At 42.8% G+C, this 10,557-nt stretch overlaps 1 protein-coding gene across 3 annotated transcripts in view; it reads left to right on the top strand.

The window, feature by feature from the left end:
• Positions 1 to 2,558: 2,558 nt before the first annotated feature.
• CLIP2 (CAP-Gly domain containing linker protein 2) overlaps positions 2,559 to 10,557 on the top strand; it is a 153,553-nt gene continuing 145,554 nt past the window's right edge. For 2 of the 3 annotated variants that reach the window (XM_075589977.1, XM_075589976.1), the window contains exon 1: positions 2,560 to 3,092. The gene's annotated coding sequence lies outside the window, so the exon portion shown is untranslated. Of the gene's footprint in view, positions 3,093 to 10,557 lie in introns of all 3 variants that reach the window. The other variant, XM_075589975.1, reaches the window with a different exon arrangement.

Genomic DNA, 10,557 nt, shown 5'->3' with positions numbered 1-10,557 from the left:
GTCACTAACTCATTGGCTGAGCATAGAACCAGTTGTTCTCATCACTCTCTGCCTCCCAAGTTCTATTTTGCAGACTTCCTCGTGAACCGAACCGGCTTCCGCTACGTCTTCCTGTACCTCTGGCAACCTGAACTCGGCATACGGCTACACGACTCTCCGCACCTCTGGCATCCCGATCCTGGTTTACGGTAAACGACAACGTCCCTCTCTCTAATCCTGGACTTGGCAAACGGCCTCCACTACCAACCGTACCTCTCCTACCCCGATCCGGAACCCCAGACCAATCTACTCTCAAGACGTGTCCTCGTGGCTGTGGGTGGCGTTCTAACCTTTCCCACCTCAGCACCGCGGTCCCGTCTCGTTTGTGGTGAGCACATCCTTACAGATACTTTGTGGGTTGTTCATCAAGCTCCATTATGGATTAACACAGGGGTGCGCAAACTGGGGGCGCTAGATTTTTTGGGGGGGGAGGGGCGCAGCAGATTAAATTTAAATTAAATGCGCAGCAGTTTACATTTAAAGTAAATGCCGGGGGACGACGCGACGCCTCTATAATGCACTTACCTTCCCTTCCAGCGATGTGTCGTCATGATAACCCAGCATCAAATGACACCGCTGGGTCACGTAATGTCTCGTTACCATGGCAGCGTGACGTCACATTACCCCGCGCGTCATTTGACACCGGGTCTGAATGGTGGGGTGGGGGGGGGGGGGGGGGTGCGAGGTGCCGAGGAGAGCAGGTGTGTCAGTGCCCGTGCGCTCCCCTGGGTTAACACACCTGATCCGACATTATCTCCCATTGAAGTCAATAGTCATCAGCGACCGTTCGTGTGTGTTAACCTGTTATGGAGCATGATGAATGTGGGGTTTTTGTTGGTGTATTCAGTTTTACAGTCCCTCTGGGGACTTGCTTGTTTGTTGTCATGTTACTTGCTTGTTACACATCGCTGATCCATTGTTGTGTGTGTGTGTAGGATTTGTTCATGTGTGTTAGGTAATGCTATACAGTACAATATGAGTACAGAACACTTAATGGCACTGGTGTTCTTTTATTCCCACTAGTGATGAAGGGGCTGGTATATGCCTCAGACTTTAAAAGGATTACTACTGTGTTCTTGAGGAATGGTTTCAATTAGTTTCTCATTTGATGGATATTGCCCAAATATTCCCTAACTAAGCTGGTATCATAAATATGGTTGATATAGAAAAAGGTGACACTGTGCTCATTTGCGTATCATTACCCAGAATCCCTGGCTGCAGTGGAAGCACTGTATACTAAGAGGTAATGGTGAAAAGCAGGTTTGCAGACCTGTCTGAGACATGTGAATGTGCTCACAAGTGATATATTTTATGTGTTGCTATAGTTAAAAGCTTAGGGCTTTATTCTATATTGTACAAAGTGGTTGTTCGTGCCAAAAACAGTCGCTTAGGAATATATTGAATTACCCGCTTAGTCTGAAATCCTAACTTTGAACAGCACAATGACCAACGTTATAGTATATCCAGTATATTCTGCTTTCACAAGGGAGTGAAGAATAACTGAGAAATTCTGCTGCAGCAGACAAAGGTGCATCTGTGAGGGACAAGTGAAACATATTTTGTGTTTTATTTTTTGTGTGACACAAAGGGTTGCCACGACTATGGGTTTGACCTGGAGAATACGGGTTTTGACCATGTATCTCCGGGCTCTGGGCTTACATAGTAAACCTCCGGGTGGGGGCATCGTCTCCCGGCATCTTCCCCTGCAAGTAACTCCTGTCAATTTGGCCGCGCCACGTCAAATGGAGCTGCATTGCCAGGTCAACGGGAACGCTACATGATGTCACAGCATCACGTGACACCCGTTTCCATGGCAGTGTGATGGCACCACAAGGCGTTCCATTGTCATGGCAACTTGACGCTGTGGTGTCACTTAGCGTCCCTTTGTCATGGTAACGCGGCGTCATGTGTAGCCGTGCGGCCATATAGACGGGTTGCAGCGGGAGATGCCGGGAGGATGTTGGAATGATGCCAGGGAAACGCCGACGCCGAAGGTAAGCGCATAATTTTATAACGTTGTCTTCTGGTTGGTCTTCAGTAGAAGGTGGCAACCCTGGTGACACTGCGCTTATTTGCATGTCATTACCCAGAATCCCTGGCTGCAGTGAAAGCCCTATTTGCTAAGTGACAATGGCGAAAGACAGGATTGCTGGCCTGTCTGAGATGTAAATGCACCACATGTGGTATTTTTACTTATAATTTGTGTGCACAGTGTTGACTATTTTTGTAATCAATATTTCTGAAATAGGAACTTATTGGAGGACATTACACTATGAGGATAAAGACAGGAAAACATTACAGTACTAAGCCACGTTTGTGTGTGTGTGTGTGTTCCTATAGTATGGCGGGGAAGGGGTTAAGAAAAGATGTGGCTGCTTTTGCTTCAAGGACTCCTAGAAAATCTGCCCTCCCTCCTGGCTTCCCACAGAACTGCAGGTCTAGGAAACACAAGTCTCCATTCTGTGCTGCTTAATAAAAACAGCTGGATTTCTCCTCCTCCTCCTCCTCTCCTCTCCTCCTCCTCTCCTCTCCTCCTCCCTGACTGCTGAGCTCCCCTCTGCTTCCTCTTTTGTTTCATGCATTCAGAAAAGCTCAGGCTGAGTGCATCTCAGAGAAGGCAGAGCAACCACTGGTCATCAGCACCCTAACACAATCCCTCCAGTACAGGGACAACAAGCAGCTACACTGCAAGGGCTGGGGAATATAGACAGTGACACATCATAGATCTGAGCCTTTTAGCAACCTCTCCTATAGGGAGCTTGGTACTGTTCACTTTTCCAAGCTGCTGGTATCGTTCACTGCACTGATATTTGACTGGATGCCCTTCACCACAAGCAAGGACAAGGTGTGATCTGAGCAGTGTAATCCTTGCACACTGCTGCTGCTGCTGCTGCCACTGCTGTACCCACCCTGGCAACTGGTTCCCTCCTCTACTTTCTATCCAGATCTGCTGCCTGCAGGGAGTGGCTGGTGATGATCACAGACTGCAGGGCTGGGCTGCTGTTCGGATCCCTCTTCTAACACAGGGATCTTGGGTGCTGACATGTCAAGAGGTAAGGGAAGGAGCTGTGGGCATTATTCGGGGCAGTGGTTTTGATGGCATATATAGGGTGTGTGAAGGAGGGTCTTGCATTTCGCAACCTCAGCTGAGCTGCAACAAAGGAGCTACAGTAGATGCAGCCGGCGTGGCAATGGGTGGACAGCTTCCATGCTGCCTGTCAGATAATAGCCTGAAAGTGCTGCTGTGGGATTGAAGCCGGTTTAATAGGGATCCAGAACCCTACCCACATATTCACTTCTTCTATTGCATAAGGGATTCAAAATATGTATTTATTTCCTTCTTCATATTAAGGAGAATCTTTGTTTTCATTGAATGAGATTACAGTTTATAGCATGCACTGCATGTGCCACATAATGAAAAGAAAAGATAATATTGTTGGTTTCATAGCAGTAGTAATAATAGTATTAAGAATGGCAACAATAATAACAATGATGATGATAACTGTTATTATTTACTTACAATGTGCCAAGATATTCTGCAGCAGAGAGAGAACAACAATACAATTACAACAGTAACATACATTGGTACAGAAGGTAGGGAGGGCCCTGCTTCAAGGAGCTTACCGTCTAAAAAGGGTGTTTGTGTCGTGGACCTACTTCTAAAGAGACATTGTCATTTGTAAAGTAGTCCCAGCAGAATAAATGCAGCATACAGATTTGAGAAGGTATGAAGGATGTGGGCTGTTGTGTGGTAAGGTTATTTTCATCTGCAGTCAGACACTCTACTTTGTGGACAAATATTTTATTGACTTTAATAGTGGGATCCAATGCCTTTCAAAATGCAATTCTGGCAGCCCTGTCATGCATTTTCTGTCACTGCGAAAATACTGATTTTTCAATTCACGTGCAGCATGTAAAAATATATATATATATATATGTTACATGTATATGTAAATATGTTGATGAACAAAGCTAAGTTAAAAGATGGTGTTCCTGTAATCAATTAGTAATATAGAAGTGGTTCGTGATATTAAAAAGTTTGAAGGAGTAGCTTGGTGGCAATGTCACTGGTTTGAAAACCAGTGTCGGCTCCTTGTGACCTTAATCAAGTCACTTTATCTCCCTGTGTCCCAGGCACCAAAATGAGATTGTAAGGTTTGCGGGGTAGGGATTCTTTTGTGTTTGCATAATTCTATATACAGTACAGCACTGTCAGTGATATATAAGAAAATAGTTTTATTATTATTAGGCGTGGGACCCAATATAAAATACCTCTACCATACTGTTCTATTCTATACCATAAGACTTTATAAATAAGGCATCCAAGGTATTTTTGTTTAATAACCCCACTGTTTTAATGGCGCTTATAGGAATAAATATACCAGTTTGAGCTGACAATGATTGGCACGTATTTATAAGATGCCAGTCACAGCAAAAACACAAGTTTGATACAAGTATCTCAAAATAATAAAAACAATTATCCCGGCTGCTTTTTATTTTTTACCGCCCATTGGTTTTATTTGACAGGATGAGAAGCTGGGTGTTCCTTTAACTGAACCTCCCCCGGTTCCCAATATACTTATTGGTGAAGGTACCTGCGTTTCAATCCCCTACAGGGAAAACAAAATGGCGTTTTAAATCTCCTGTGTCATGCGGGCCAATAGGAAGCCGCAATGTCATCTGCTGCAGCTTCCTATTGGATGCCATTTAAACCCAGCATGAAACCAGGAAGTAAAACTGGTAACCTTTACTGCTAGGTATTCCTGGAATGTGGGGATCCCTGGATACCACCCTCTGAAATGAAGTTAGGTCGTGGGGATTGCTCCTTTGAAGACATTAAATGCATTTGGTTTCTCTATCATGAAATATTTTACACTTTCTCCCACTAAATAATGCAATTCCATCCTGTTTCTGTATGTGCTCCACTATACAGTACTGCCAATTGCAATCTGAGATTTACTGCAGTGTTTGTTTGTTTGTAACGTCTGGAGCTTCTAATTCCTTTTATTTTATTCTTGTTTGTGCTATAATTGTGTGCACTGAATGTTTCTGTTGAGTGCTTTATGCACTGTTAACAAGCACTGTGATAGACAGTATAGTAATACTATCTAGTGTTCTGCATGAAACAACCTCTATTAGGAGGTAGACAGTGCCTGAGGGTGTGTGGGGAAAAGGATTGAGTGCTATGTATTTTATCATGTTACCAAGTTCCTGCAGATGACCAAGACCTAATGGAGGACTTTACAATACACATCTTGAGTGCCTTTTGTTTGGTCTTTTTACATTTTTGTTTATAACAATATACTATAAACATTTCAAACAGGGGGTCACCGTGTGCCACTGTGGTGATGTCATTTGTGATACAGGAAGTTGCTGGTACCATACCATAGACATCAGTCATTCCATCAATGACTTTCAACTCTCCCTAGATGACAGAAGATAGTGTCTGAGATGAGATGCATTGTAAGGAACCCCAACCCACTCTTAATAGCGCATCTGAGATCAGATGCATTGTAAGGAACCCCAACCCTCTCTAATAGCGTGCCTGAGATCAGATGCATTGTAAGGAACCCCAACCCTCTCTAATAGCGTGCCTGAGATCAGATGCATTGTAAGGAACCCCAACCCTCTCTAATAGCGCGTCTGAGATCAGATGCATTGTAAGGAACCCCAACCCTCTCTAATAGCGCGTCTGAGATCAGATGCATTGTTAGGAACCCCAACCCTCTCTAATAGCGCATCTGAGATCAGATGCATTGTAAGGAACCCCAACCCTCTCTAATAGCGCGACTGAAATCAGATGTATTGTAAGGAACCCAAACCCTCCCTAAGAGCATTTGAGATCAGATGCATTGTAAATTCTTCTGTATTTGGTACAATTTTCAAAAGACCTGAAAATTACATGGAACCCATTAGGGATGCCCGGGGAACCTCTGTTGAAAAACACTGATATAGCAGCATAGATGACTCCAACAGAACCACAGTCTCAATTGAAAACTTCTTATTAAAGCAGTTAATGTTGTTTATCTTAATTGGGATAAAGCTTGCCTTTAGGGAGAAAGTCTCTCCTAGGACAAAAATGAACTTAGGATTGCACATCTGGCTGATTGATTGCCTTTAAAAAAAAATCAGGTACATGTGAGTATTTTTTAAATACTGTTGTTTTTAAAACTTTTATGAGTCACATGAGCAATTCAGCCAATGAGGGCAAACCAGCTTGGTGACGCCACGCCTCCTCTTCAGAATGCACGGATTGCTCTGGTGACAGGTGTGCACGACTCCATGTGCTCCGTCGCACGCATGCGCCTGCACTATAATCGATGCCTTAGACTCAAAAGACTAAATTAAATGCACAGCTATCGCATACCATTTTTTATTGGACCGGCTAGCTAGAGGCTCCTGACAGAGAAAAGAATGCAAGAACGTTGCTGCAATTAGTGTTGGGTACATAATGCAGTTTTAAAAACTGTACAGTAGTACCCATTTTTAAGAGCTCTTGGAGAATACTTTGTCACATCAATATTTCTCCAAAGTAGACAAATATTGAAGAATTTAGCAGTAAAACATATAATCAGGATAACTTGTGTGAATCATGGCATTCATTTCTGGCTCTTACAAGTCAGTTACAAAGCCTATGTCCAAATCTCAACCCTTTCACTGACTGAGAGGCCTTTCTGCCAGCAAACAGATTGAGATGTTGTTTATGCCGGGACCTGTGGAGAAATATAACTACGATGTCTCTGTGTATAATGGATGGTGGTTACGTTAAATGATACATTGGTATTATTTTGGTATCATGTTACTCATAACCTCACAGATTTTGCAACACATTCACAGTTGAGATTGCTACTAGTTTTTAAGATGATCTTTGTCCCCTGGAAACCACTGAACTCTAACCAAGACTGTTTTCCATAGCAGTTGGAGTGATGCTTCTGCTGCCTAAAAACAGCTGTGCAAACATTTTCCCTATTTGAATCCCATTGAGGATGATTCAGCGTTTTATACTTGCAAGATCAATATATTGTAATTTGGTAACCTAATACGTTGCAGCGCACACGTGGATGGGAACCGCCTGTCCTGCGGTGACGTCACATGCAAGCAACGAGCTAAAAACATGTCCCATGTTGATCAGTCCAAGCCTGCTACAGTACCTGCTCTTGAAATAGTGAAAGTGTTTAGTCCACAAGACAATAAGAAATACTAAGCGTTTAGTGTAGGTAACGGCTTAAATGGAGTTTACCTTGCTTACAAGCTTACATGAACTAATTTTTTTTTAAGTCAAAAGATGCAACCAAATGACTCCTTTGTTAGAAAACTTTAGCTCAAAAAAGTTAAATCACTAATAAATTGCAAGCCAATTTGGAAAGAAGTGCACGGTTTTTGTATTTGTTTTCCATAAATGTATGGCCATTTCCCTTACCCCTAGCAGCACTCCATAATTATTGCAGGTCATATGGTGTTACTGATACATTTTTGTTACAGGGTTAGGTCTGAGCTCACCCAATTCTGTTTTGCTAACAATAACAAACCTTCCCAAATATCATTTTATTTGCATACCAATTAAAAAGAAATAAATAACTTTATTCAAAACAAATGTTGTTCTCAGCGCAGTTGTATGTATATCTAAAGCACTTGTGTTATAGATCTCATTGCCACTTTATTTTTTATGACATGAAACAGGATTTGCACATTTTCTTCTTATCCAGTGAGATATACAAATACTTTTCTTTCTTTCAAAGCAGAGATGTGACTTTTACTGGAGAAATATAGCCGATAACAGTACTGTGTCTTACAAACACATGTCAAAGAGCATATACAGCAGAATCACATTTCTTGTAGTGTAACTGGAGCATCATTGGCCAGAAGAAGTTGCCTGTGAGGATGCAATACTTTGTAACTGTTCTATTATTAATTAGTGTGTTATGAACATTGTGACAAACGCCCCTCTTTTGTAGTGCTGACGTCTGTCTGGGTTCTTCCCGACACAGTCTTCTAGGGTTAATTATACAACAAACAGGATCATGCAAAGTATTATGCTGCTTAACTCAGGCTTCTGCCTGCTTTATTTTCATCCAAGTAAGGTACTGCAGCTTTAACATGTGTAGGTTAGAGGTACTCAGATACTTTCATTCAGCAGTTCACACATTTCAGTGTTACAATATTTCCCACACTGTTATTTCAAGAAATAAAACCAAAATCATATAAGCAAATCCTATCTCTTTCAGGGATCTAACTACACATCAGAATCAGTCTCTCTAACAGCTGCTGGCCAACTAAACTGGTTCCCCAGCTTAAAACAATGCTCTCTCATTTAGGGACACAAGATACAGCACAGTCTTTTAGCAACAGCAGTAACCATTTGTTTTTGTCTTATCTGTTCGTGGTGTCCAGGCAAATCTTCTGGTACTGTCATACGTGGAGAGGCCATCAACCTCGATACTGGATGCAGGAGAGTAGCGACACACCCAGCCCCCAGGCTCCAAGGAGAGAGAGTGAAATGCAAAACCTCTCTGCTCTAAATACCTGTGTATGTGATTAGAAGAGCAGGTGAGGGAGAACTAGAGCCATTGTAATCTGTGGTCTGGATTTTCCATCCAGCTGCCTGAGGTAATGGGAAGCTGTGGAACGGATCATTTGTAACTATTCCTGCACTTTCTGCTCTAAAATGGGGCAGAAAGCTGCCTAACATCTTTGGACTATGTCACATATCCCCCTCCCCAGCTCACACCTACTGGGGTGAGCGGCCATGGACCTCACTGGGGTGAGCGTCCTTCCTGAAATACTTGAGCTAACTCCTCAGTACAACATTAAGTATTCACATGACACGAATATGAACTTCATTATATAATTTACCAACTGAAAGGGCCATCAACCCTGTATATTAATTTGTAGTTTAGCTACATTTTCAACACAGAGAACCAATATAACACTGTACCCTTGACAAAATGCTTATTCTAGAGGCCTAATATACCTTAACTACAATAGCTTATTTGCATAGTTAAGTGTCCGTGACATAGTCCACACGTGTAATAACAAAAAAAATATCGGTCAATTCCCCAAACACATTTTTTTTTTCTTTGACTTCCAGTCCATTACATTTCCTGACTTTATTTCATAGGCCGCTGCAACCTGCAAATGACTGGACTGTTTCTTTAGCTTCTGACGGAACTCTGGGCCCGGATAGTCTTTGTCTTTATATTGTGGCCCAGAGTGGCGAGATCCGGAAAAATTCAAGGCCAGCGTTGACCTTCGTCGCTTTTGATTTGCGACCTTTGAACCTTTATGGTACTTCTTACTGCCATGTATTTTCTCACGACCATCACTCTCAGAGATTTGGGATTTCCCCTCTGGGGCAATTATATGGTACTTAGAAGATGAAGCACTGATTACCTGGAGCAACTTCACCTTGATGGGGCTCTCACTAACTCTGGCTGTACCCTGTGGCATTTTACCTTTGCAGCCGGCAGGCATGTAGTCTTGGACCTCTCTTTCCTGAGGTCTACATTTATTCAGGCGGAAGTACCGCTGGATAACCAGTGACGCATTTCTCAGGGTTTGATAGCGAATCCTGTTCTGTGTCATCCTAGTCAGAGACTGGATTTTTATAGTTGCTCCTTTCATAATGAGGAACCTGTTTCGTACCATGCGGGCACGGTAGAATGATTGAAGAACACAGGCTGCTTTATTCCGGTGATTGAACACACGAATTTTCATCCCTCTGTAGGCAGCCTGTAGGATGATAGTTGCGGCGCGTTTACGCTGATAATTTTCTCTTTCCCTTCTTCCTTGGATAAGAGCTTTGCAGTGCTTCTGAATTATTCTAATGCTTTTCTCCTTTTTCAAAATGTTAAGTTCCTCCACGAGAGAATTCTGTTTTGTGCATACATCTCGCAATTCTGTTCTCAGAGCGTCCATTTCTTCCTGGTGCTGGCTCTGAGTGTGCATCAGTGCTTCCTGCACTTCTAATTTTTCCTGAGTCAACTGTTTCTTTATTTTTTCTGCTTGGTCAGTCAAATCTGAATTTTCCAATTTCAGAGTCTCATTTTCTTGCTTTACAGTCTCTAACTCACTTAGGGCAATCTCATGGGTTTGCTTCAACATTCCCAGCTCTGTGTTCAGACCGTGGCCCTCCAGGCGCAAGTGTTGCACCTCTGTGCTGAGCGCATGAACCTCTTGTAGAGCCTTCCCGTATTTCTGTTTTAGGATAGCAATCAATTTGTCAGACTTAATCTGTTTTTCATCCATGGTGACAATTACGGTGTTGGCCTTTTCCAGACTAGTCGTCACCTCTTCCAGCTCACTCCGTAAGAGAGACTCTGTTTTCTTCAAAGCCTCGTGCTCTTGTAAAGCTGGAAGTATACACCTCTGTAACTCGGCGTTCGCTTCTCGCACCTTATTGTTAGATTCTTGCTCCTTCTTCCAACATTCTCGCTCCTTCACCAAATCCTGCCACAGGACTTCATAATTATGGCGGGCAGCTTGGAGTGCAGAAACCAAAGCCTCTTTATCCTGGTTCAA

Source organism: Ascaphus truei, chromosome 3, assembly GCF_040206685.1.
Source record: "Ascaphus truei isolate aAscTru1 chromosome 3, aAscTru1.hap1, whole genome shotgun sequence".
NCBI lineage: Eukaryota > Metazoa > Chordata > Amphibia > Anura > Ascaphidae > Ascaphus > Ascaphus truei.
This window is presented reverse-complemented; position numbering and strand designations above follow the sequence as displayed.